Below are 26745 nucleotides of genomic sequence, written 5' to 3'. Positions count from 1 at the left end.
ACTTTTTCAGAATAGAAATGTATAGAATTTGTAAGCAATCTGACAGATAAGGAGACATGAATCTTCAATTTATACATGAAATATCAACACCTCATACCTCTAAATCCTTTCTGTTTAGTAGTGAATAGTACTCCTTTCAGTGGAGAAAAAATGTGTTTTATGAGAGCATCATTCATTTTACTCACACTGACTTTATTCCAAATTGTTGCACATTTTCTAAAAACAGTTAATATCAAGTGCACATAGTGTCTTTAATAAGGAAAAGAAATCTTAGAAATATGGAAGCATAAGGATGTGTTTGCATGTCGGTGAATTATGGAATTATAGTTTTATGAATGACCACTTAATTTTAATATTCTGCTAATTTGTCCATGCATTTGATTGTACAGTTCTCTCTAAATGGTTTCTTTATATTAGGGACAGTTAGTCAGACAGAGAGAGAAATCATTCTCCTCATTGTTTCTAATATAAACTGTGCAACTTATTTTCAGAAACAGCCAGTCAGTAGCCATTGATTTTCCATCTGTGCTGGAGTAGGAAATATTCCATTCTAGAGCTACAAGTTTCAGTTTGAATCCTTGTCTGGGCTAAAGTCCCCATAAGGGACTGGAGGTCAATCTGGACAAAGATCAAGTACTTCAAACCACAGCTGTTTTCCACGGCTTTTCTCACTTAGTTGATTTTCCAACACTGCCTTTTTCAGAAAAAAACTGTGTTAGTACAGCATGTCGATGAAGCTCATAAAAGGCTGTGCTGCAATGTACTATTCAGTGTCCCTGGGTAAGCCTGGTCTCTTTGAAGAGTCTTTGCAGGAAGGGTGAGAACAGTCTTCAGATCAAGATGCAGCATGGATAAATAGTGCCTCTTTCTAGCCTAGTATTCCCCTGTCAAAGGGAACCGTCAGAGATGACACAAGAGCAACACCAGGAGGGTAAGATTCAATTCCAGATTACTCTCCAGCATGACATACTTTATATTGTCTCACTCAGAAGCAGGTATTCTAAGACAAAGGAAGTCGGATTTCCCTGGTTAACCCCTTATTTCTTCCACAGAAGAGTTTGATTGTCCACCAGTATTTGTGCTTTAGGCTGACTCATCAGTGTTTGCTGTACAGAGAACCTCATAAACATCTTAATTTATGGTGAATTTACAGAAAAATACAGTTTTATTAGCAATTGCTGCGCTTACTTTAAAGGGGTTAATTTCATTAAAATTTCTATTATTTATTAAATAATTAGAGAGTTCTGTTACCCACATTGCTGTTTACAATGGTTTATCAGAGTTAAAACTGTGTCTAGAAGAACTGGAAATGCAATTACCTTTTTTTGAGGCATCTTCTTTAAGAAGTGTGCATTTCGTTATAAAATGTTTAGTAAGCAGAAAACCTCACCCATTTGGAATGAAATGTGAAAACTTGTTTTAATAGTAAATGTATTTGTGGAGGACCTGTTACCCCCCCCTTACTACTGCATAAACGTGAACTGTGATTTTGTTGGAAAAGAGAAAAAATCTGATTCTTACACTGAATGCATACCGAGAATGCTCTGGTTTTTAGAAAACAACAGATAGCCTTTATTATGCCTTTTCATTTTTATTTCCTTTTATTCTTTATGGATCATAAAATAAGACAAGGAGCCAAATAACTCTAATATGACAAGAAAAAAATGTTCCCAATGTTTATATGAATGAAAGAGTGGAAAATCATCTTTGGAATTCTCAAATGAATCTTTATTTCTTCAGCAAATGCCTGATTAAAACAGCCAATATTTTAACTTTCAAAGGTCCTTAATTGTGCTGATTTACTTATATCTAAATACTTTTACAATAAATGTAAACAACCACACATTGAAGAATTCTGTAACTTATGAGTGAGAATTTTCTGACCACACTTGGTAAGTAGCTAGTCTGTTTAAAAGCTGTAAGACTATGAAATCTCAGTTACTTAACTCCATTTAAAAATAACATGCAAGAGAATGAAAAGGTTTTGATATCTGGGATAAGCTTATTACTATAGTAAATGGAAATGTGAAGCAAGAACAGAAAAGATTTGTGATGCTTTCCCTGAGCCATATTTTTTTTCAGAAAAAAATGGAATTTAGAAAATAACACAGCCTCTAAAAGTATGAAAAATCCTAAGAGAGGTTTTCAAGTAAGTATAAGTTAAATCTACTGAGGATCTTTTGTGACTAAAAATTGTGAATTTAAATGTCCTGGTATGCATGAGTAACAAAGGAAAATAAAATAGGAATGGAACACAATAATTTTTTAGTTAGACAGCTATGCAGATTATAGATGTGTGTGATTGCAGGTACATGTATTTAGGTTATACAGTAACAGTTCACCTACTAAAGCTAATAGTTGATTTGACTATTTTTTTGCATAGACCTGAATGTTAAAGTAACATTCACGATGGGTTTGCTGCCCATAACCATTATCTGTAATGTCTGCCATTTCAGCCATGTGCATAAAAATTCTTTGTCTCTAGAGTTAGGAGTCTAAAAACATCAAGATTCTGACTTTATGTTTCTTTATTTTTGAAGAAATTAGATTTTGTTTAAATTAAGTTGCTTAGCAAGCAGTGGGGAATAGCAGAGCCTCTATACAACTGCATATGGGAAATAGGCATGGTGTGGTATGACACAAAACCTAGCACTTCACATCAAAAGTAGTTTAGAGAAACTCATGCAATACTTGAAATTAATAAGTCTGTGTCAAGCAAACTTTCCTGTCTGACTGTTCTGGAGCTACTCTGGCAGTGGTGACACCCCCCACACGAGATTGTCACAGCTGGGACCAAAGCCTCTTCTCAGAGGGCAGCTCCTTGGGACTCCCTGCACACCCCACTCCATGCAGTCATGCCAGGTTTCCTGAAACAACAGCCCAACAATTTGAATGGGTGCCTCCAGGGGATGCAGAACAAAGGAATCCCTGGGTTTTTACACCCTCACAGTCTCTGCATGTGGGGTCTCCCACCTAAGCCATCAGCTCCTGCTGTGACTCTGAGTGTCTGGTCACCTGGACCTCAATGTCACACAAAGGGTTGGTGCTCTTGCCTGGGGGTCTCACCATTCATTTCCCACTCCTGCCAAACCTGCAGCTCTCACTGCAGCTGCATACCCAGCTACAGATGCATTCCTCAACGTCTCTAGTATCTCTGCACCATCCCAAACCAATCTGAATGTCTTATTAGTATTTCTGCTATTGATTTGGATACAAAATTTAGCTGCTGCTATGCCCTGAACCAGTAAGAACTGAGGAAATGAACCAGTCTTTTGAAGGGTAGCTGAAAGAGGTTACACCTATTTAGTGTCACAGTTGTTTGATTCACTAAGGGAATAATTGAAATGTCTCTTCAGCAGGCTCAAACTTGAGATTACTTTCCTGATGGGATACACCCAGGAATTCAGAGGAAGCTGAGAAATGTGGTCACAGGAGGTGGAGGAAATAATCCTATAAACCATTTTTAAACACAGGAAGGACAAGGTGATTTGGAATAGTCAGCAAAGGGAGAATCATGCTTTAGCAATCTTGTTGATAGACACCTATAATGAGCTGACTAGGTTGGTGAATGAGCTGGGATTTCTGCTGTGGCCACTACTATTTACTGTCTTTATTAATGACACAAGTAAGGGGACAGGGGACATTCTCAGAATATTTCAGATTATATAAAAATGGAGGGAGTGGTTGATACACCAAATAGCTGGGTAGCTTTTAAATATCTTCAGGGACAGAACAACCACAACCTCTCTGAGCAAAGTGTTTCAGTGTTTTGTTAACCTCACAGGAAAAAAACGGATCATGGCTGTACCTCAGGGGTTGATACTGAGGCAGTGCTGCTTTGGCTGTGCTGCTGTTCACAGGGATCTCCACAGGTTAAAGAAATGGGCTAACAGGAACCTCATGAAGTTCAACAAGGGGAAGGACAAAGTTCTGCTCTCAGGAATGAATAACTCCATACATCAGATGGGCTGGAGGCAGACTGAAAATCAGCCTTGCAAAAAATGGCCCTGTGGGTCCTGCTGGACACCAAGGCAAATATAAGCTGTCAAGCATGCTGCTCTAGGGAAGAAAGACAACAGCCTCCTGAGCTGCCTTAGGAGCACTGCCAGCAGGTCAAGGAAGGTGACCCTTCCCTGGGAACAGGTTGCCCAATGTAGTTTTGGAGTTTTTATCATTTGAGATATTCAAAATTTATTTGGAGAGCTCCCTGAGCAACCTGCTGCAGCTGAGCCTGTTTGAGACCAATACTCAGAGTAGATGATACCCATAAGGACCTCCCCACCTCAACTACTCTCTGAGTCTGTGGCTCTGGAATTGTTAACTGACAAGAGTTTCCTTTAAAAGCATAGATGGAAGAAAGTATAAAAAGGAACAGGGTGAAGGTCAAAATGGGTCACCCTCTGTCCTTCATCTTAGAACTCCTTCATTGTACCAAAAGTATGCACACTAATAGACCATTGAAACAGTAAATAAAGGGAATCTGCACAGTGCTTGTTGTCATCCAGTTAGAGGACCCATCAAGGACAGGAATCACCGTGGTTTCATTCCTAGAAAAAAGCTTGAAGGAGTAAAATGCTTAATTTTCTGTATATTTCTCCTAACACAATTTAATGGTGCAATCATGAAAATGTAGAATTCAACAGAGAGTATTAAATCAGGAATCAGTAAAGGAACAACTTCTGAAGTACAGCATGCAAAATCTCTGCACAATATGTCTGGAAGTTGATAAAACACAAATTATATATAGACTGCCTGAGTTTAAGGTTATACAGAATGTCATTGTTAGGCAGGAACCATAAGGAAGCATTTGAATTTCCTTTGGGTATGGAATTCAAAGTTTTAAGAAATATAAAAACCTGTGTGCTCCCAAGAACAGGTGACAGCTATATTTAGAAAGCTTTCTGTGTTTTGTATGATCTCTGTTTCTAAGACAGCAAAATCCTGTATGTAGAACTAAGTACAGGATAATAAAGCAAAAACAGACTAGAAAAATATTTCCAGTAGCTAACATTAGATCAATAGATAGAAAAACTGCCAGGAGAGGAAATAGCAAGTGTGCATTTTCAATGTTTAAATTTACTACTTCCCCTTTTCATGACAATGATTGTAGTTTATCTGAAACATAGCATTCATAAGTCTCAATATTCTTTCAGCTGCAATTAATTTTTGTGCTACTGACCTGACTTATTTTCCACCCCTCATTTTCACTCCTGGTTTATGTTTTAAAACTAGTATATGTCAATAGCTAAAATTAACACTCTTCCTCTGGCTTTTCTCTGCCTTTGTTATAGTTCTCCAGTGCTATAAAAAAGGACACATCTTAGTAATTTATATGTGCTTATAAACTAATCTTGGGAAAACTATAATGTGCCAATGTTACTAACTCCTACTATTAACAAAGGCCTTCAATAGGAAACTTCTCTTCACCATTATGAAGACAGTGTGTAAATTTCAAAGACTGCCTGAGTCTGCTGGGGAATATCACATGGAGTAACTCAGCATCAGATTCACAAAAATGGCCTTAATAAGCATCCCTACATGCAGGAGAATGGAAAGAAAGAGCTGAAAACAGTATTGGTGGATTTCTGAGAGAGTGTCAGAAAACAATGTTTCTTTGTGTGATTATGTAGTCTGCCTTTTCCAGGAGTGTGGTCCAGGGAGATGGTTCAGCCTACTCAATTTCCTTAGATTCTTTCCTCTTGTTACATTACCTGTGGACAAGTAGGACAATAATGGGATTTTTGAATGCATTGATATTGTCGTTTTTAACATTATATTTTTCTCTCTTTTTTTTTTTTTTTGTTTGTTTCTTTTTTTTTTTGATATTGTCGTTTTTAACATTATATTTTTCTCTCTTTTTTTTTTTTTTTGTTTGTTTCTGTTTGTTTGTTTGTTTTGTTCTGTTTTGATTTTTGTTTTGGGGGCTTTTTGTTTCTTTTTTGGGTTTNTTTTTTGGGTTTTTTTTTTTTTTTTTTTTTTTTTTTCAGTTTCTTGCTTTTGTTTTGTTCTAAATTACTCTTGTTCTATGTACAAAGAATGCATGCTTAGCTGGAAGCAATTCCAGCTAAAAATTAGTTCCTTCTGCCTCATTATCTTACTATTTCATGCATCTCTGAAACTCTGCATTATACTCTAAAAAGCTTCCTAGAGGAAATTCGATGCCATAAGGCATCAATCAACATAACTTGTGATTAACCTCATACTACAGAATAAAAGTATGTCAAAACCTTCTCATGTAAATGACTTGATGTGTACAGCACAGACATTTACCATGCCAGATTCCATTTATATTTATATTGATCTATTAGCTGTCCTGGCATGCAGAGTTGAAGAAAAAACCCTACAAAAAATATTTTGCTGAATACAATATGACACATTGTGGTAAGTGCAAAAAACCAAAGTACAATCTCAGTGGGGCAATTTCATATTGCCTGGAGTTGCTACTTCTGCAGAACTCTATTGCTGTGTTTGGACACTTCTGGGCAGGTGGCTTTCAGAGAAAAGACAAAGCCACGGTAAAGGAAACAGAGGAGTCAAACTGTAGGCAGGCAGATGGCTACGTGAAGAAATGTAATTCCTATCAAGCAGTCAACAGAAAATGGAAAAAAATTCCAAAGACCTGAAGAAATCATGCATGGAAGAGAAAATGAAGAAGTAGATTAGTAGCACTATGTTGTAAATCATTTTCCAGAGCCTCAGGATAAATGAACTAATCCTTCTCATCTCAATGCCAAATATGCATAATTTGAAAAGAAGAAGAAGAACTTGCTTAAAGCATTTTTAGACATTTATTGAGTAACAGATGAAAAATATGGCAGCTATAGCTAGGTGCTCTTTAAATTGTGCATTTCCACAAAATATTTCATTTATTGAACAGCTTTGGTAAGGTCTCACAGGAGACTAATGCTTAACAGATGTGGGGTGAAAGGTAAATGCTAATATAATGTAAAACTAGGAAAGTGAAAGATAGAAAAAGAAGCCAAGAGTAGGTATACTACAGTGTTAAGTTAAGCAAGGAAGGAATCAGTGAATTGCTGCAGAGTATAGCCACAGTCACTGTTGCTTATCACATTTATTGATGGTGGGAAAGACCCACCAACAGTCAGTCAGTCAGACAGAGATATTTCTGTTTCCTATTGGCTTATCTTTTGTGAAAGCCTTTTTTCTTCCAGAAATGCTTTTCTCTGTTCTCTGTTTCTGCACTTTGGCTTTCCTTTATCAAGAGGCATTCCAATTTGGCTTTGATTTCATTAATATTTTAGTTTTACATCTGAAAAACCTCCTTCTATAAAAGTGTGACAAAGCTGGGTTTGTGTTGAAGAAGCAACTGAACAAATTTCCTTTTCTGATATCAAAAGAAATAAGTACTGCTGAAGTGACAGACATCTTTTTAATCAGTGATACGTTAAGTGGGGGAGGAATGAATGTGGGTTCCTGTATTTGTTCATCATAAGTCACATGAATCACTAAGAAACATAAATACATATATAATTAGAACTTGTCGAAAAAGAAATGCCAGACTTCCAAAGAAACTTGCAGTTTCAAACAGATTTCATTTTATGATTTTGGAGAACACTTTAAAGACAGCACTAAAATTTGACATCAGGTAATAATCATGATCTGGTTCTTCACTTTTTTCCTACACTTTGGGGTTTTCTTGCTGAGCATTCTTAATAGGTAGTTGAATTTTATCAAGTAGTATAAGCATATTCTTATATAAGACATGCATTCTAAGAATATATGTGTACAAAACCAAAACCAACCAACAAACCAACCAACCAGATTCTCAAGCATTTCCATCCTTAGAAATATTTGCATTCAGTGTTTTCAGATGCTTATGAACTATGTGCACATTCTTGATCGACCTACAGACAAATCATTAATAGTGAAAAGAATTTAAGCCAGTAATCCAATTGTTTGCTACAGATACCTCTTTCAGCCCTAGGCACAGGAATAACTGACAAATTAGACAATATGCATAATGCAGACATAAAGATGAACAGTAATTCAGCTGCTGCTCAATTCTATATTATATATTACAAACTGTAGAGAATTAAATCAAATTTCTAAGGAACATGGCTTTAATGGATGCATGTCTGTTGTGTTGTTCCTGCTAATGCATTATTATTCCACATAGTTTTATCTTCTAGTGTGTTGGGTTTTTTTTCTCATTTGGTGACAATTCTCTTTTAAAATCGTAGTCCTTGCTACAAATTTTGCTTCTGCTGCTCAAAATCTTAGGTGAGCATTTCATATAAAGGCATACAGTTCTTTATTTTGAGACAATTATTCTGTAATATGTCATCTTATTTAAAATCTGTTCCATAAGAAACCAGTAATATTTTAACTGAATTTAGTGGGGAAACACAGTGATGAAAATCCAGTGTAAACTCTCACCTTAATTTTTTTTTGTACTCATATTCCACTTTCGAAATATGTGCCAAATCTAAATTTATTGTTTTAAAGGTACATTTCTTGCTTCAACATGAAGAATATTGAGATTTTTCTACTATTTCCTATTTGTGAATTTTCCAGATACATGTCAGCATATATCTGGTCCTTCACTGTGTGGCTGAATTTTTTAAAAGGCAGAAAAATTAACTAGGACTAGTTTACAATCATTACAGATGTAACAATTTGAGTGCATTAGGGATCAACGATCAGGGATTTGTATAATCACATATATATATATATATATATATATATGTGATTATACAAATATAATCACATATGTATATATATGTATATATATGTATATATATGTATGTATGTACATATATATATGTATATATATATGTATATACACATATATATATATATATATATGTATATATACAACATTTGAGATAAGTTCATCATCTGACACTTCAGGAAGTGTAAACAAAAGAAGGCATGAATTTAAAATAAATTTATTAGGAAGACTTTTGTGAACTATTTAGGTATAGATGTTGCTGTTCTTTGATAGGTCTAACTTGTACTCTCTGAGATGTGTTTAATTATTCCTGATTCTTGTTTCAATTCAGGTGCTACAGGGTACTACTCCACCTTACTCTCCATACTCTTCCTTCCAGAAGAAGGAAAAGGGAGCTGTGGAAAAAGAGCTGGTGGGAAAGGGATTTTGCTATCCTTGCCTGATGAGGCAGCTGCAACAAAAACATGAGCTTGGGCTACAGGAATGGGAAGCTAAAGACCACTTCTTGCTTAGTGTCTCTAAAATCATGATAACTCTTGTGTGTTTTCTTCAAGTAAATGAAGCTGAAATTCCCACTAACTCATACACAGAGAACTACTGTACCCCTTTGAAAATGTTGTATTACTTTCATCTTTGTTGTTGCTGTGTATCTGACCTCTTTGATCTTTTTTTTTCTCCTTCACTGTAAAGCTTCCTCTCTTGACTTCACAAAAGTCAAAGAAATCAACAGAAGGCTTTCAGATTTAATTTGAAACATTTCTCATTTTGAGTTTCATCGGTCAAATCCTCTGATCTGATTTTCTCATCCCTTCAGACTCTTCACAATCTCAAAGGAAAACAGCTCTCAGGCCACAGGACTACATCTATAAATCTTCAAAATCCTGTATCCAGGGCTGTTTCATCTGTTGTAAACCTGGAGCTTTGCACAGGTGAGTGATCATCTCTGCCCTAATAAAGTTGGTAATGTAGTTTGAAATGAAATTTGATTCCTTCCTTTGTGGAAGAATCAGTGCTGTTTGAAAATGAAATACAGAGCATTTGTTTGATGGCTACTCCATTATATTATAGCCAGCCTTCCTGTACTCATACAAAAAGCAAGATGTGAAATAGTGATATTAAGAAAAAAAAAAAAAAAGACATAGTAATTGCACACAAAAATGGCAAACCTAATATTTTTATGTGATTTTAGTAAGCAGATTCATCCTGAGAAATAGCTTTCCTGACAAAATCAAATTCTACTGCTGCATTTCATATGGGTTTTAAGGAGCTGGTTACATAAGCTGCAGGCCAAGTACATATTTAATGCCTTAGTTCAAGCTGATATTGCACAATACAGACCCTTATAAATAAACTATTATTCATGGAACAGTATTTTACTGTATAATGAAGTCATGAAAATACCTCCATCTGCCCAAAATACCTTTAATGTGTTTGCTAACTAGCATGGTTTCATTACCTTGCTGTTAAACAACTTCCAGGCAAAGGATTTAGCAAAAAACAATCTTTTTTCTAGTACATGTGGAGACATTGAAGTGCAGCAGGAATTAAACCCACTAATCTACATCTTGGCTGGGGTAAACCACTGGGAAGCTGCTATCTACAAGTGTCTATTTACCCTATCTTGGTTGAGTATTTTCCAGCCATGCTGCATTTCCCTACAAGAAATTCTGTAACAACATGTTCTGACTCTCTTTGTTTCTGGTTTTGCTAATGCAATTTATTTATAATGTGTTTCAGGGAAGATTACCATTCAGTATAAATTTAATAAACTCCATTGACATAGATGGAGTCTTGCTGTTTATACAAACTGACACTCTGGGTCTATATATATGCAAAGGTTGAACTCGATGACCTTGGGGGTCTTTTCTAACCTTAAAGATTCTATGATGCTACACTGTACTGTTTTCCATTTGCACATGATTGACATTCACTATTTGATTTTCTGAGCTAAAAGACAATAGTCAAGCTTCTTGAAAGTATTCAGCAAGTCCTTTTTAACTTTGTTATGTATTTCCTGTATTTTATTTCAACAATTTCAAAAATGGATTTTTAAAAGTATTTATTCTAGATAGGCTACTGCCTGAAAGATCCAAGCAATAGATTTTTCCCCTTCCCTGTGTTTCCATCGTAGCAGAAAAGTTATTAAAGCAGGAAGAAATCTGATTGTAGTCTCTGTTTTCAAGCATTCTGGAAATTGGTAAATTTTTCTTTTTGTGATGGTGAGAAAAAATATTAGGGTGTATCTAAAATATTAAAGTTTATATAAAATGAATTAAGTTTTAGGGTTTTTTTATTTCAAGAAATATATTCATGCAAGCAGTCTGCACAGGAAAAATAAATCGTTTATTGCCCTTTCAGTTCCTTCCTCTTGCTATTTCATTTCCTCCAGTCTGTTTACTGATTTTCACCATCCCTCTCCAAAATACTTAAAGATTCAGCTACCTTTTCAAGTTATCTCTTATGTTATTTTTAGTTTAGATGAACCAAGGAGAATGCTGAAACAGTGCCCTACAGCTGTTGGTAACCAAATGAGGACAATGAACATGATTCAAATATCTGACAAGGAGTGGAATATGAATACAAAGTTTGATAAATAATAAACCTGAATAAATATTTAAGTTAATCATGGACAACCTGTGACTTTGGAAAATAACCCAAATGACCTGAGTATATTATTTGTTCACTGAATTAATTTCTCATCATCAGTTAGAAAAGCATGCAGATGGTGTCTCTTGCTGTAGCCTGATGCTTGTTTGTGAGATACATGGTATTCCAACAGCACTGAATGCACAGTTTTGCTTCAAGAAATATATAACATATTCAATATGAACTCTTAAAATGCATTAATATTAATCATACTTACAGGTACATTACCAGAAAAGGAGACTCATCTCATTTTTAAGGCTCCTTCAATATATTTTGGAATATGTATTCAGAATTGGTCTACTTATATGATAAAGATGCCTGAAGACATGCAGGCAGGCTTTTGAATACTGTATCATCTGATTAATATTTAAGATCTAAAGAAAATTGATAAGGCAGCTGCAAAAAAGTGACATCAAATATAAGGAAATATTTCTTTCCCTGAAGGGCTTTTGACCAATGGAGCTCTGTGAAATTTCTTATCAAATGTGAATATTTCAGGCTCTTTTAAGGTAGTTTTGCAGCAAACATTCTACTGTGTGTGATATGCAGCTGTTGGGGATATTTGGATTTCGTCATATTTTGCTTACCATTTATAAATAGTTTCATAGTTTTCCTCATTTATAGAAACTTCCCATGATACTGGGAATATATGTGTAAGGGATATAATATATGGTAGTATCTAAAATAGTTATATTAGTATTGAACAGCTGTTCACCCAAAATGAAATACACCAAGAATTTCTGGGGTTCAGAGATAATAAAGAGAAACTGTAGGTATACAGTTCAATCACCTTGAAATCCAGCCCATGTATTCAGCTTCATGGTGCAGATTTTAGGACAGGCTAAGGAATTTAAGAAATCAGTTACTCAAATAAGACTCATCTAAAGTATTTTACAATGATCTTGTCTTGAGAAATTTCAAGTTATGTATGTAAACATCTAAAATCATTTCTAATAGTTTAGTACTTGTAGTGTTTTTAATCGTTGTTGATATAAAAGAATATTTAATACATTCATATAGCATTGTAGTCTAGCAAAACCCTATACAGAAATGAAATTTGTTTTGTAAATATTTTAATACATTTTTGATTTAAACTTTTTTCTTAATCTGTATAGAATTTAAAACTATTAAAACTTCTTCCTTTGTGAGAAATTAGCAGAAATATTTAGAAACCCTCAAGGAATGTTATGGAAAGAACTTATAAAGTAATGCCTTCACAGTTTCATCATTTTTCACATTATTTGCTTTCTAGAAATGTTTTCCAGATCCTGGAAATGTCCTTGGGTAGATCTCTTATTCACATTTATACTGTACTTTAAAGAGTTTTTATTTTTCCCTGTGTGAACAGTTTAAGGTATTGAAGATCTCTACCTTTTGGATGCAGAGTAGCCTTGAGAGTATGTGAATATGGCAAGTTCTTTGGGTCAATGTCTGTCTTTGGGTTTCTGTAGTGGTTTTGCCATAATGAGGCAGCAAGATAAAGAAACTGTAGTAATGAATCATCCTTACCATACTGGAACCTGGATAGGTGGGATGAATCATCCCCTGGAGATTCTCGTCTCTCTTCATTAAATGAGGGCTAGGGGAGAGGTGAGAGCATGGACCAGCTGATTTTCAAAATGTCAATGCTAAATGAAAAATGTAAACAAATTTTGCACAAGTGCTCAGGATCGTTTTTATTTTCTTTTTCTTTGGATAACTGGAGAATGGTATTTCTTTCAACAGTATGCATTTATGATGTAGAAAGTATTTTTCATTAGCTCAGAACTATTCACCTTCAAATTTTAAAAAAATAGTTATGGCTGTCAGATAAAAGTTTATATCAATGTGTGAAACATTTACATATGAAATCATAATTTATGTGACCTGAAGTCAGCATTTCACCAGTAGTCAAATGGAAGAGAAAGGCACTTGAGAAAGTTCCTCTCAGGGCAAGCTCAGTGAAGGTATCCTACACACCTGATATCTGAATGATTTGAAACCCAGTGTTCCAAGTCCTGCCCTCCATCACAGTACATCAGGTCAACAAGCCTCTCTCTCTTATTTGCAGATTATAAAAGGAAACTGAAATAAATAAGGTTCTTAAAACAATAATTTTAAATCAAATACTTAAAATGCTGATGTTGTTTACACTTTCAATGGTCTATTTGTCAAATGTGAAACCCAGAGTGAAAACTTTTGGACAGACAGAGAGTTACACAAATATTTCTGGGGAGACACTTCCCCAGAATGAGGTACATTTCCTCATGTTTGGTATTGTGATGCTTACATGTCAGCTTCTTTTTCTGGGAATGGCTCTTTTGGGGTAGCTGTTTTTTAGGGTGCCATTATTCACATGGATTTTTCTTAGGAGGTATCATGCCTTAGTCTCTGGAAACCAGCAGGAAGCACAGGGGTGAGTACCATCTAAATACACATAGAGTGACATACATATTTGCATGTTGTTGCCTGGGTGATATTTTTGCACATATGGAAATAACGTGGTAAAATAATCATTCTGCAAAAGATGACCATATGAATTATCAGAAAGAAATGCATTAAATATAAACATAAACAAATCCTAAATTTCTTTCTTTACCTGATTTTTTTCTCCTTTCCTGCCTTGTCAATCCCTGTGGCAAGGGACGAGGAGTAAAACAGGGAAAAAAAGTAGAACCTGTGCATTGAGATAAGAGCAGTTTATGATTGAAATAAAGTTAATTATTATTATAATTACAACAAAAACAATAATTATAATGAAATGGAGAGGGAAAGAGAACTGAACCCCAGAAGAAAAAGTGATCCACAATCCAAAGGTTCGCTGACTGTTGGCCTACCCTACTGGACTGAGAAAAATATTTTCCTCATGCAAACATTTGTTGAATCAGACTTGCACACTGAGCAAAGAGATGTGTTTGAAGGGTGGTTCTGGTGAAAGTAATACCATACAATATTATATTTTTCAAATACTCATTCTGTTATCTGCATAGTCAACTCCTTAAAGCAGATATGACCCAAATTCTTGTAAGATTGAATATATTTCCTTTATAAATGCTAGTAGGATATGAGCCTATGCAGGTATAAATTAGTGTTCAACTTACATGATTTTTAACACTTGAAAGACTAAAACCATCAGAGAAGTGACTTAAAAATCAGTAGAGTACCACTGAAGACAATGGCAAAATGCTGAGTTAAATCACACCAGGTTTTGGCCTTGACTGCTTGAAAAGATTGCTGTTTTGCAATCCATACATAATGGTAATTTGACTCAGATGTTAAGTATGGTGCTGTCAATTCCAAACATTTAGTCTTAGTAAATGTATGTTTTCTCTTAATGCTTTTAGAGAAAGGAAACAAAAGTATATGTCTATGAAATCATGAAAGAAGCTGGCTAGAGAGTACACTTAGGGTACAAAGCTCAGTGCTGATTGTGTATTTCAGCAACTAAATGCACTTCTTTTACTGATTTGATTGTTTCAAATGCAACCTTTTTTAACTAATTCTCCAAGATTTAGATTATGAAAGTGCAAAATCTGACCAATTTAAGGAATGTTAAATTTGTAAATGGATGCATTTTATGCTTCTTTAACAGTTTTAAACCTTTCATTTTCAGATAAAAAGATTCTATAATGGGAAGACTATAAAGTAAATCCAAATTCACTAACCCAATTTTTTTTATGGGTAACACTTTCTTTTAATGGTACATTTAGCTAACACAGAATTACAGGGGAGCTCTGACAGAAATACATATGATGTCTGCATTAATATAAAATTAATATTTTTTGATCAATGTTATTGTCATGAACACAAGACAATTTAATTAAACAAGTCACATAAAATAAAGTGCAGCTTTTAATCCTGGTTGGGTATTAATTACTCATGTTCTTGAAATCAGAAGATCCATTTGTTTCCATTCAGTTTTGTACCTTTAAGACAGACTTGAGCTGCAGTGTTCTTGGAGAAAGAGTTATACATTGTATGGTGGCCAGCAAAAATGAACAGTTATCAATTATTAGCCACTATTACAGGTAGTAAAATATTCTGTATGCCTCAAAATCAACACCTAATACCCAAAAAATATTAACTGATAGTCCAGTTTTATATTGATGTTACTTGGCTTGTTCTGGGGTCTTGGAACAGATGGAAAGACTAGTTTATTATGCTGGATGTATCACTTATCTGTTTGTTCATATCTTGTGGCATGGCCACACATCAGAGGGCAGAGGTAATCCCTAATGAGCTATGAAGCTGGCCATCTTTCTGAGGATGCCTAGCATGTTTTTCCCATTGCTAGCTCACAGAAATCAGGTAATACAAATCACCAAAATGCAGTGAACGATGATAGCAATGTCAGACATGGGTTCAAGCTATAGATCACCACAGAGTTAAAGAAAGATCCTGCAGAGCTGCTTCAGAGAGCAATAAATGTCCATTGATCTAAAAATCATATAGATCTGTAAAACTCACTGAACATAAAAACCTCTTGTTTTTGAGAGATAAGTCTAACTAATATGACTTGCAGCCTAAGCAATTTTGATGTTCATAATTTGTTCAATTAACTTGTTGCAATTGTTATTACAGAAGGCCAGAGGACAAGTACTGGATTCCATGTCAGTCATCAAGGTATAAGAAGTGATTTTTGTATTGGGATGAAAATTGAAAATATTTTTTTGCTGTTGCCAGGCCTTTCTTTTGAGCTTGCCTTTCTTCCCCTTTTTAAAAAAGGAATCATATTGGAATGAGTAACTTCAAAAGTAAATTTACATGTCTTCATAGGAGAAAGTTTTTAGAACACAGCTTCTCTTATCACAAGAGTTTTGAGTTTTTTTCAGTGGAAGTACCATCTTGGGCCTTAAGATGTCTTGGGCATCAAAACCGATACTAAGTTTCTGATATTTTTGAGGTTTCCATCAGACATGGAAAGTGTGACAAAAGACAGTCAAATCAATATCAAATCCTTCTGAGTGAACTTTTAGTAAAACTTGAAGAGCCATTAAATGACATTTATCAGCATTTTAGTAAAATGTTTTTTCAGTTGCATTATGTTGCAACACTGATTTATTTCAATCAAAAATAAAATATATTTGAGGTGTTTCAGCCAAATATAATTAGTACATAATATTTGCATTTGATTTTCATTAAAGAGAATACGTAATAACAGATGATAGTGCTAGTGTGTATAAATTCTGACAGTGAGAAACAGGTAATGAGTAGATCCTTATAATAGAGATGTAGTCTTTGATAGCTACATCTAATTGTTTAAACAAAGTTATTATATTCTACTCTTTAGACTAGCCTGAAATAGCTTTTTCTCTTACCACACTGCTAATGACACAAAAGTGTCTAAGGATTCCCCTTTTGATAAAATATTGTTATAAATGACAGTGAATATGAAAACAGCACTTTAAAGTACAATAATATATTTCCAGCATAGCTGAACAATCTATTCTATGAAATTATTTTAGGATTATATTTAAACCTGTGTTATAGGAATTAAAATGGTAAACATCATTTCCAAAGCCCATCTAATTAAGCTGCTTTGGCGGGAGTAAATTTATATTTACTTGGTTAATTCCTCCAGTGGATGTTTCTTGGACACCTCTATTACTTTAGAAGTCCAGTAGTACTGAAATCCCCCAAAGGTTCCTGATGTTGCCCATTACTGTGCCTTTCCTTGGAGGAATAGCAACTTTATCATAGATTATAGCTTAAACTCAGTTTTCCAAATCAGGATAGTTTATAAAATTATAGTATGGGGTAAAACATTTCTTGTTGATTCATGCTCAGCCTGAGGCAGAAATTCGTCTGCCTTACAGGAGAAATTATGTTTCCTTGAAAGAGAAGGGTATATGACAACTATAAAAGCAGGCACTAGCAGTTTGATATAAAAAAATAAATTGTTTGCTGTTATCTGAATATTCTGCAGATCATGCAGCTAGCAGGCTATTCTTAATATTCAGTTTAATATTCTGTGGTGTCTGTACAGAGCAGCAACATCACCATCCCATTTGCTGCAGTATGTGCACAAACAGTAAATACTGGATTACATGCTGTCTCATCTACACCAGTGTCATTCCAGAATAACAGTTCAAATCAGTGAAGCAATTTCCCTGGCATTAATCAGGTTGAATCCATTTGCAGGGGCAGAGAATTTAGCTCTACCATGGCCTTTCTCTGAATCCTTTCAGCTCCAGAGTCCTCTTACTGATTTTGTACATGGGAAGGGGACATATAAAGAAAGCATGAACATAGAGATAATCCTTAAATTAGCTTGAAGAGTGGCTAAGGTTGCATTAGCTTTAACATGTTCACAGACTCAAAAGTTTTTAGGAAGCTATCTGTGCTTTTTGTATGCATGCTGCTGTGTGAGAAATAATGTGGTATGGAAATGTTCAAGCTTCTTCCAATCACCTTGTCTTCTTTACAGACTGAGAAATTAAGAGTCTAAGATACACATCAGACAACTTCTAAAATTAATATGCATCTCATCCTAAGATTTAAGCTAAAATATGAATGTTTGAGAGAACTAAGGCTGACTGTAAGAATTTTCCTAAATTTTACAAGCAGAAAAGGATTCATCCAGTGCAAGTGTTAAGAAATCTCTTCAGATGCTCCAGGGTGTCAGAGACACGTCAAAGGGCTGACAGATAGGGCCTGGGACATATGAAAGACTAATGCTCCTGTGAAGAATCAGCTGAGACAGAAGGAAAATATCCCTGAGTTTCTAAACTACAGTTAATTGCCTGTATATAGGCAACTGAAACCCTACCTCTGTTAAGCAAGTTTTAGACATTTGATATTTCTAAGCAGAGACAATTTTGCTTTGATTTTTGACATGGTAATGTTCGAAGTTTTGGCTTTACTGAAATCACCTTATTTCTATGACAAGATAATATTCTTGGGTAATTACTTCTAAGGCATAAAAGGTGATATTAGAATGTTAAAGGCTACATTTCACTTTGCATATTAGACTCAAAGCTATTTGAGAAAGCTCAGGTTATTTAAAATACCACACTTTCTTTGTTTTCAAATTTTGCATAGTAGCTTTATAAATATGAGCTCTCTGACAGCTTGGACAGAAATCTCCTAGGAATGATCCAGACATCTTAGTGTCATAAACTATAATATCTACACTGATTCTAAAATCCATCCCCTAGCCTGAATTTAGCATTTTGGATTCAAGCACTGCCTTTTTAGATCTCTTCTAGATTGTGAAGCAGAATTACTCTCTCTCCTTAGCTTATTCAAACAATTGTGGTTTACATTGTTTTCACCTTTAAGTATGAATTTGAATAATGCATGACATTATGTTACAGGATGGGCAGTTTAAATTGAGTTAGCACTGCATACCATCACATTTTGAATCTCCTGGCTTGTATGTTCTTGATTACTCAGACTCAATGTTACATTAATGTTTCTTTATGTCTATTTAATACTAGAGAGTATGTCCTCCAAATCCCTGTAATGGTGTCTTTATAGCCAAAGTAAAGCTCACAAAAATTGGACAGGATATTAGTGCAAATATAAATAAATTAATTGAAATTGTGTACTGGCCAAATTCCAGATGTTGAGAGTAACTATCAGAGAGAAGTAGGTACATCTCTGCATGCTTAAATAACATCTTTGGGTTGGAAGTTTGATGTAGAAAGCTAAGGGGGAAAAAAATGTAGTATTTATTATGATCAAGGGAAATCAGCATTAAGAAGCAGATCAATGTGAACATTTCTTACTTGTCCATATATGCATGCGAGGTACATGCTTCTTATACTCAAAAACTGATTTCTTGCAACCTCTTGGGGAAAACTGAGAACATCCTTTGTAGCTCTGGAAGCCTTTATAGTTTAGGTTTAGGGTCTATTTCGGGAGTCTTTCAGAACTTTTCAGTTTTGCAAATAAGAAGTATAGATTTTCTTTAAACTTCTCTTTTTGCATTTGCAGTCTCTTTGCAGTTGGGAACTGTGATGCAAAACCTCCTCTAAAGAATGAAAGAAATAATAAAACAATAGATGGGTTTTACTAGACATTAAGGCAGAAAAATAAGTAGTGGAACACATTCTAATTGTCGTCTTGTAAATTGAATCTATCAGCTGAAGGAGTTAGGTCTTTTCTCCCTGGAGAAGATAAGGATCATCACAAGCCCTCCCCAGGGCCATGCACTTCCCTGCAGGGACCAGACACAGGGATGTGAATCAAGCTGGACTCCCACAAATCTATCATCTACTTCTTGATTTGTATCCAGGTAGCCAGCAGGATTTACTCTTAGTACCTGTTTTGAGTTTCCCACCCTCAGAGGAGGACAGAGAAAAGAAAAAAAAAAAACACAAGCTCTTTCAATATTGATCTTGTTCCTAAATCTCATTCTTTTTTTTTTTTCCCCTACTTCTTTGGATGCAAATGGAGATTGTTGATGAGGCCAAGCCAGAAGCTCCTCACCTCTGAGGGTCATTTCTCTGTGTTCCTGGGCGGAAGAGTGGTCACATCACAGTTTTCCAACATTTAAAGATGGCTGCAAAGAGAATGGAGACTCTCTCTTCATGAGGAGCCACATGGAGAAGACAAGAAGCAAAATTTACAAGTTCCACTGGGAGAAGTTTCACTTAGATATAAGAAAGATTTTTTTTTTTTTACAGCAAGAACAATCATTCACTTGAGCAACCTATTCAGGCACATGGTGTCCCTACTCATTAGAAGCTTTCAAGATACAACTGGATGCTGTTAGATGGCTTCATCTGGATCATGTTCCCATGAAAGATGGGACAAAGTGAACTTTTGAGATCCCTTCACGCTTGGGTTGTTCCATCTTTCTGTGAATAGACATATGCAGAAAGCATTTTGAAACAAGAAAAATGAACTTTGATGGGAAAACTAGCAGGTAAACACTTAAAAAGTCTTGTGGATAAGAGGATTGTGTCTTGTGAGGAGATTAAAATGTATTGGTTTATCTAGCCTAAAAAGGGGCCTAAATGAGATATAACTGCTGTTTTTAAACCGAGTGTAAATACTGGAGGAGTGATATTTAAGCAAACAGATAACTGTGGTGCAAAAGCAAATAAACATAGACAACACTGGATTCATTAAAGTTAAGAGCTTTAAGAGGGTTTTCAGTTGCAGAATGAATGATGTTCTTTACATTCCAATAGCAACCAGAAGAGTAGATACATTTACAGGTGAACAGTAACAGCAGTAAAGGGAAATTAAGGGTATAGTGAGTATAGATATTTTTGGAGATCAGGTAAATTCAGGTGTTATAACTTGATCCTCATAAATATGTAAGTAAATAAGACAACCAAACCATCAAAATTCCAACAAAAAATTTGATTTTCCTCCTTCTTCCTTCTTACAATTTCTGAAAAAAAAGCAATTTCCAGGAAGTAGCATGTTCTTAGCACTTGCTATTTTTAGTCCCTGAAGGTGATCATGATGCAGAACTCGGTGCCAGGTTGCCTTGTCCCATGGTAAAGGGACACATTTCCACACTTGCAGCACTGCTACATGACCATTTATTGTCTGGGTAGAAAAATGAATGGTGTGCCTGTAAACATCCCAAGGGCTAGAACTTCACAAAGACATCTGGGGAGTGGAGTGGTGTAGCCCAGGATATATGATGGAGCTGCTATGGAGAGGAAGTCTGAAAAGAGCTGACACTTCTTTCCTCAGGAATTGCCCTGACCTGTTTCTCCACTAGCATAAAACTTATTCTTTAATAAGTGTTGGTGACATCATGTTATTACAGCCTGGTGTAACCTTGCAAGTGTCATTGCGCCCTGGGAGTCAAGAAAAGAAAAAGCCTTCAAGCATAGAAGGGTCTCAGTGCCAGAAAAATTCATTAAAGAAACTCTCAGGGTACCATGAAGTTCCCATTTTAAAATGCCAAAAAACAATGCAGGCAGTTTGAATGTTAACCTGCAGATAAAAGATGCTTTCTTTATATTCCCAATGATGCAAGTTTTGACCTTCCACTCATCATTCCATATTTGCAGATAGTGGAGAACGGAGCCTCCAGGGCTAGGAGGGTGAGAGAATAGGGGCGTCCAAGGGAAAGCACATCTTTCATTGTGTGTGACAGGCAAAGAAAATGCTCCCTTTTTCTCAAGTTACATTTCAATAGATCACAGTCTTTGTTTATCAAACACAATATTTTTGTGTTTCTGTTGCAAACTTAAGTTTAGGCTTCCTTACTGCAGGAATGACAACTCTAAATATTACCAGGGAAAAAAGAAGGTGGTTTTAATCTAAATTCTGTCTGCACAAAGCTCTTTTCATTACAAGAACAGAAGCCAAGCACAACATATCTACAACATTTGATTAAGATCCACTGAGTATTAAGTATAAACTTACACTCATAACTTTCTTCCTGCAGTGCTGCTGGTAAGATATTCAATGCTGTTTTTTCCCTTTGTCTCTTTTCCCAAAGACGCTTCTCTCTCTCAGGTATCCTGTGCTGAAAAGTAAGGTTTTTTTTCATGTAAAAAACCTAAATCTGCCATAATGAACTCTGCTGATCCAATTTGCTGCAATACATTAGCAGGAAAAATCCACTGGGAGAGGAATGGTATAGAGCTAATCTAGAGGATTAGGAGTCACACAGAGTCAGTCAACATTTAAAGACTTTACAGATGGAAAACTAGCAGAGGTCTGAGTAAGGTGGTTAAGATTGTTGTAAGGTTCACAGAGACAAGCAGGACATACAAACATTGAAAGAGATGTGAATGCTGAATCACCAGGAAACTCTTTTTGTCTTTTAAAATACTTTTTATTATTTCGCAGTTCAGAAGGAAAATGTTAAATTATATTGCCAGTTAATAAGAAGTGAAATTCTCTGCTTATCTTGGGGAAATTTAAAATATAGAAAGACATATTACAAGTAGGTATTTTAGTAGTTAGAGGTGGAGGCAGCTGTAGAGATTATTTTGGTTTTCATCAGCTCATTTTAGATCTATTACCACTGTGCCTGTCGAGCCAGTGGGACATACTGCAGCACAATACGATTACAGCTATTTTTCATTAATATTTAAGGATCTACTATATCATTTCTGTTGTACACTGAGCCACCAACATATGTGCAATAGGCAGCTTTAACAGAAGTGAAATTAGGCTACCTAGTCTTTACCATATGCATATATGTGCATGCCATATGCACATTCAAAGTCCATTTGCATAGGGTCTGTTTCAGATTTTTGCCTTCAATTTTGCATTATTAAGATGTAGTCATTAATAATACCCATTCTAAACAACTATTAATCTTTCCTTACTATAAGTCAATATGAATGAGAAGTGACAAGCACATGCAAGTAGCCATTGTTTGTGCAAATTTTAGATTCAAATTGCAAAGAACTGAATTCTGAACACAAATACACAGAAAAAGAGGTCTTTTTTATATGTAATAATAGCATAAAGAAGTTTGGGGGTTATCTTTTCAGGGCAAATGGTAATGATTTCATACCAAAAGAAGACAGTCTTAGACCAGATGTAAGAAGGAAATTGTTTACAGTAAGGTAAACCAGTCACATAAGCTGCCCAGAGAGGTGGTGGGTGCCCCAACCCTGAAAACATTCAAGGTCAGTTGGGACAGGTTTCTGTTTGTAGATGCTCCTGTTTATTGCATGGGCATTGTGCTTCTCTGCTTTTAAAGGTCCCTTTCCAGTCTAAACCCTTCCATGATTCTATGATTATTCTGTGTTCCAGCTTTGTTTATCTATAAATTCATAAAATGCATTATTTTGGAGAAAAACACAGTTTTGTGTGGATTTGGGGCTTCATCATAGGCATTAGCACTGATTGAATTTTATATGATAATAGTAGTTTAAAGATTTGTAAATTATTCAGGAAAGATTCAGGTTTTGTATTGTTGGTTTTTTTTAAGACTAATAGCAGCTTTAGTTAGAGATGTTATTATAGTTTGCCAAAATTCCATCTAATATTTATTTGTAAAGGTTAAATGAACTTTCACAAAATGCTTAGTCAGAGATGTCTTGTAGAAAGTAATTTTCAGAGATCATGTTTAAGAAAACATTAATTTCAAATCTTCACAACAACTAAGGTAAACTAGGTTCATTTAAAGCAGAGAAGCTTTTTAAAAAGCTTTTCTGGATGTGGAATAAAACAATGAAAAATAAAATAAAAGGTTCTATGAGCCTCCCCAAGTTTTTGTTGCCCTAGTCATTAAAGCAGTCATCTGTCTCTACCTGATTAAAGCTGCTGATTCTGCACTCTAGGTGATGTTGGGCTGGTAAAACATCTGTAGACAAATCTGTCAGGTGCAGACACCAGCTCAGAGAGGTTATAGTGCTTCCCATTTTTAAGCTAACAGGGCTTAAGCAGTCCTATCTACATCCCCAAAAGCACATCTTAAATCCACAGCCATAAAGTCCCTGAACTTGCAAGGATGAAGAGCAGCCAAGATATGACTGCATGGCTCAGCATATGGACGTGATGCTCCTTGCAAAATTGTCCTTTTTCTGATCCACAGTGGAAAACAGTCTCCCAAGGACTTTGTACATAGTGATATTTCTCTATGCAAAGGTACTTGATATATTGACTCATTATAAATTTGACCCTTACAACTTAGCTGCCTGATCAAGGCTGTGATGTCTGTTCCATACCACAAAATTAAACAAAGCTAGAGGAATTTATTTTTCTCCAGGCTTGGCAGGAATTTGCAGCATATGAGAAACTCTACTTGACAAATAAATGTAATGCCTGTGAACCTCCTCACTGACCTGATCAAAGACAAGCCCAAAACCACTAAAAACACCCCCCCAAAAAAGCCAACCCAACCAACAAATATAATAAAAGATACTTCATGCTTTAAGTCTGGTCTACTATTTAAATATCTTTTTTTATTCTCATGGTGCCCCTTAAATTCTTTCTAGAAATTCCTGTGACTGTAGATACACTAGAAATCTCCTAGGTTAATTAAACCAAGTTCTTATCAGAAATTAAAGTAATGGCCAGCTAGCCAAAATACTAATCTCCCAATGTGCAGCTTAAGCTTTGTATCTGAAATCAATCATATTTGTAAGCAGGCAGTAATGTTATACATACTGCAGCCTAGTGTTAAATACCCTCCTTTATCTAGCTTTTGAATTTGAATCCCAGGACTCACTCTGTTATGTTCAGTAGAATTTCACCCTGCAAAGAGCCCCATAGATTTCCATTTTCCATTGCCTTTGGACATCATAATATCATTCACAACACAAGCATTACAGTATTTTTTGTGTTAACCATATGGCCTGTTCATTGCATCCTTAAAGACTGTGCAACTTGTTATTGCTCCATCAAAGATTAATTGAACATAGATTTCATGCAAAGGGAGGACAGTCAATCTAATGCTAATACTTGGGCTCAAACTCTATACCTTACATTACCACTATCTTGCTCCCTTTCTCTTTTTATTTTTCATAAACAACTGTGTCCCTAGCTGTAGAAATGTAAGTCTACTCCTATTTTCACAGTAGGATCTAGCTTCTTCAGAGTAAGATAAAGGCTATTGGAATTGATTGGTTGTGGAAAATGATGAGTTACATTTTATGTGTTTCATTTTGCTTTTAATTTTGTCAGTATACTGAGGCAATGGCTGCTGGTGAAATCTGTTTGCTTTAATTTCCTTTCTAAATAGTTATGTTAATGGGAAAAATCTCCAATCAGAAGAGTGAAAAAATCCCAGAGGTACATTTTGGATTCTACACGGAATCAAAAACCTGCAAGGACTGTAAGCATTGCTTCTGAAGCTCTCGTGTGGAGAGAAATCACGGGGCTTGCTGAATCTCACAGCAAAACCTGCTGTCTCAGCAACAATTACTGTAGATGTGCTTACAAACTGACACCGGTGATAATGTCAGTGTGCAGCTGGGATGTTAAATGGAACCTGCTGCTCCACACCAGCTTATTCAAGCAGATTCAGGGGCAGGGAAAAAGCAGGCAGAAGGGCAGAGAAGATGCCAGTGTGGGGGGTGTGTGTGTGTGTGTATTATAGATATATGAAAATGCAGTCATGCATTTGGAAATGAAATGTATAAAAAAGTGAAGACAGTGAAAGAATACCAAATGCCACTCATCAGGGGATTCAGGGCATCAGGAAAGCAGCATGATGCCAGCAGGTGAACAGGGCAGCAGGAGCCTGGTAACTGGCAGCCAACATGTGGCCAGGCCAGCAGGCAGCAAACACCTGGAAGCTTCTTTGTGAACCAGCCAGCAGGAGCCTGGTGCAGAGCAGAGAGCAGGTGGATGGGGTGGCAGCCAGGCTGGATACCTGGCAGCTGCTCGGGGTCAGCTTGTCAGAGAGCTCGCTACACAGAGGCATAAAAAGGGCAGTTTGCTTTTTCTCTGTTGCCTTATGATCACATATTTTAATGGGAAAGATGAAACACACCTTATTCAAAGTGCTTTTTGTGGGGAACTGAAAGCCTGTGTCATAGTTTAAGAATTTTCCAGCATTTTCAAAGTGTTGTCTCAGTTTCAGCATCTCTTGAGCAATACTGTAATGTAATGAAATTCCTTTACATTGGTCAGACATTGAACAGTTCTGGTTTTAAGTGTAATGATACCTATTTAGATCTCCAAGCAAAGGTAACACATGAAGCAGTGTAAAACTAGCCACAGCAGCAATATCATTACAAACCTCTTCCAGAGAGCACTACTGAAATGAGATCATTTTTCTAATCTCCAGATGAAAAAATAGACATTATGGAAGAGCTGATGGCATTCATTACAGCTCCACACACTTTAAGGAACTACACTGACTCTCACTACCTAGAAACTGGCTTTGTGTGTCTGTCCTGTCCCTGATGAGCCCTGCAGAGCATGGCAGCCAGAGAATAACAAGTGCTACTGCTGCTGTGTCAACTCCCTGCTTGTGAAGGGGACTAACTGGAACCAGGGTGCAACTCAAAGAGCTTTTAAAATTTGAGGTTGCACAGCTCATTAAGTTATTTTAATGGAAATTATATTTTTCCTATGTGTTTTACAGACTTCAGTCTTTCCCCATAGAATTAACCATACAGCTGACCTATTCAATTAAAAAATCTTTCACCAATTTGGGTCATCTGGGATAAAACTTGATATACATGAAATTAAATCAGAATCCTTCCTTTGAACAGGACACACAAAACCTCTATACTGATCAGAATGTGTTTTTGAGGTTTTTCTCTTTCTTTCTCTTTTCTTTGCTGATACATCACTCTCTGAAGAGTGCATTTGCAGGAGGAGGAGGATAACCTCTTCACTCCCTGGCAATGACATGCTGCAGGGTATAGCACATTCCTTGGGTGTATAAGTAGATGGATATTACATAGGAAAAAGAGGTGGCATTACCTCTGACCATAACATTGATAGAATCCCACAGCTAAATCCACTGTTTGCATTTTAAATAGAGGCTTTCTGAATAAATAGTTGAAAAAAAAAGTATATTTGTAAATATAACCCAGACC

At 35.8% G+C, this 26745-nt stretch overlaps 1 long non-coding RNA gene across 1 annotated transcript; it reads left to right on the top strand.

Moving 5' to 3' along the window:
- Nucleotides 1–710: 710 nt before the first annotated feature.
- LOC117244055 lies at nucleotides 711–26736 on the top strand. Its single transcript, XR_004496435.1, has 5 exons — nucleotides 711–931; nucleotides 9507–9621; nucleotides 13689–13733; nucleotides 15899–15940; nucleotides 19718–26736. It is a non-coding gene; the product is annotated as an uncharacterized LOC117244055 (long non-coding RNA).
- The last annotated feature ends 9 nt before the right edge of the window (nucleotides 26737–26745 follow it).

Source organism: Parus major, chromosome 3 (assembly GCF_001522545.3).
Source record: "Parus major isolate Abel chromosome 3, Parus_major1.1, whole genome shotgun sequence".
In the NCBI taxonomy this organism is placed as follows: domain Eukaryota; kingdom Metazoa; phylum Chordata; class Aves; order Passeriformes; family Paridae; genus Parus; species Parus major.
Note: the sequence above shows the minus strand (reverse complement) of the source record. Positions and strands in the feature narration are given on the sequence as shown.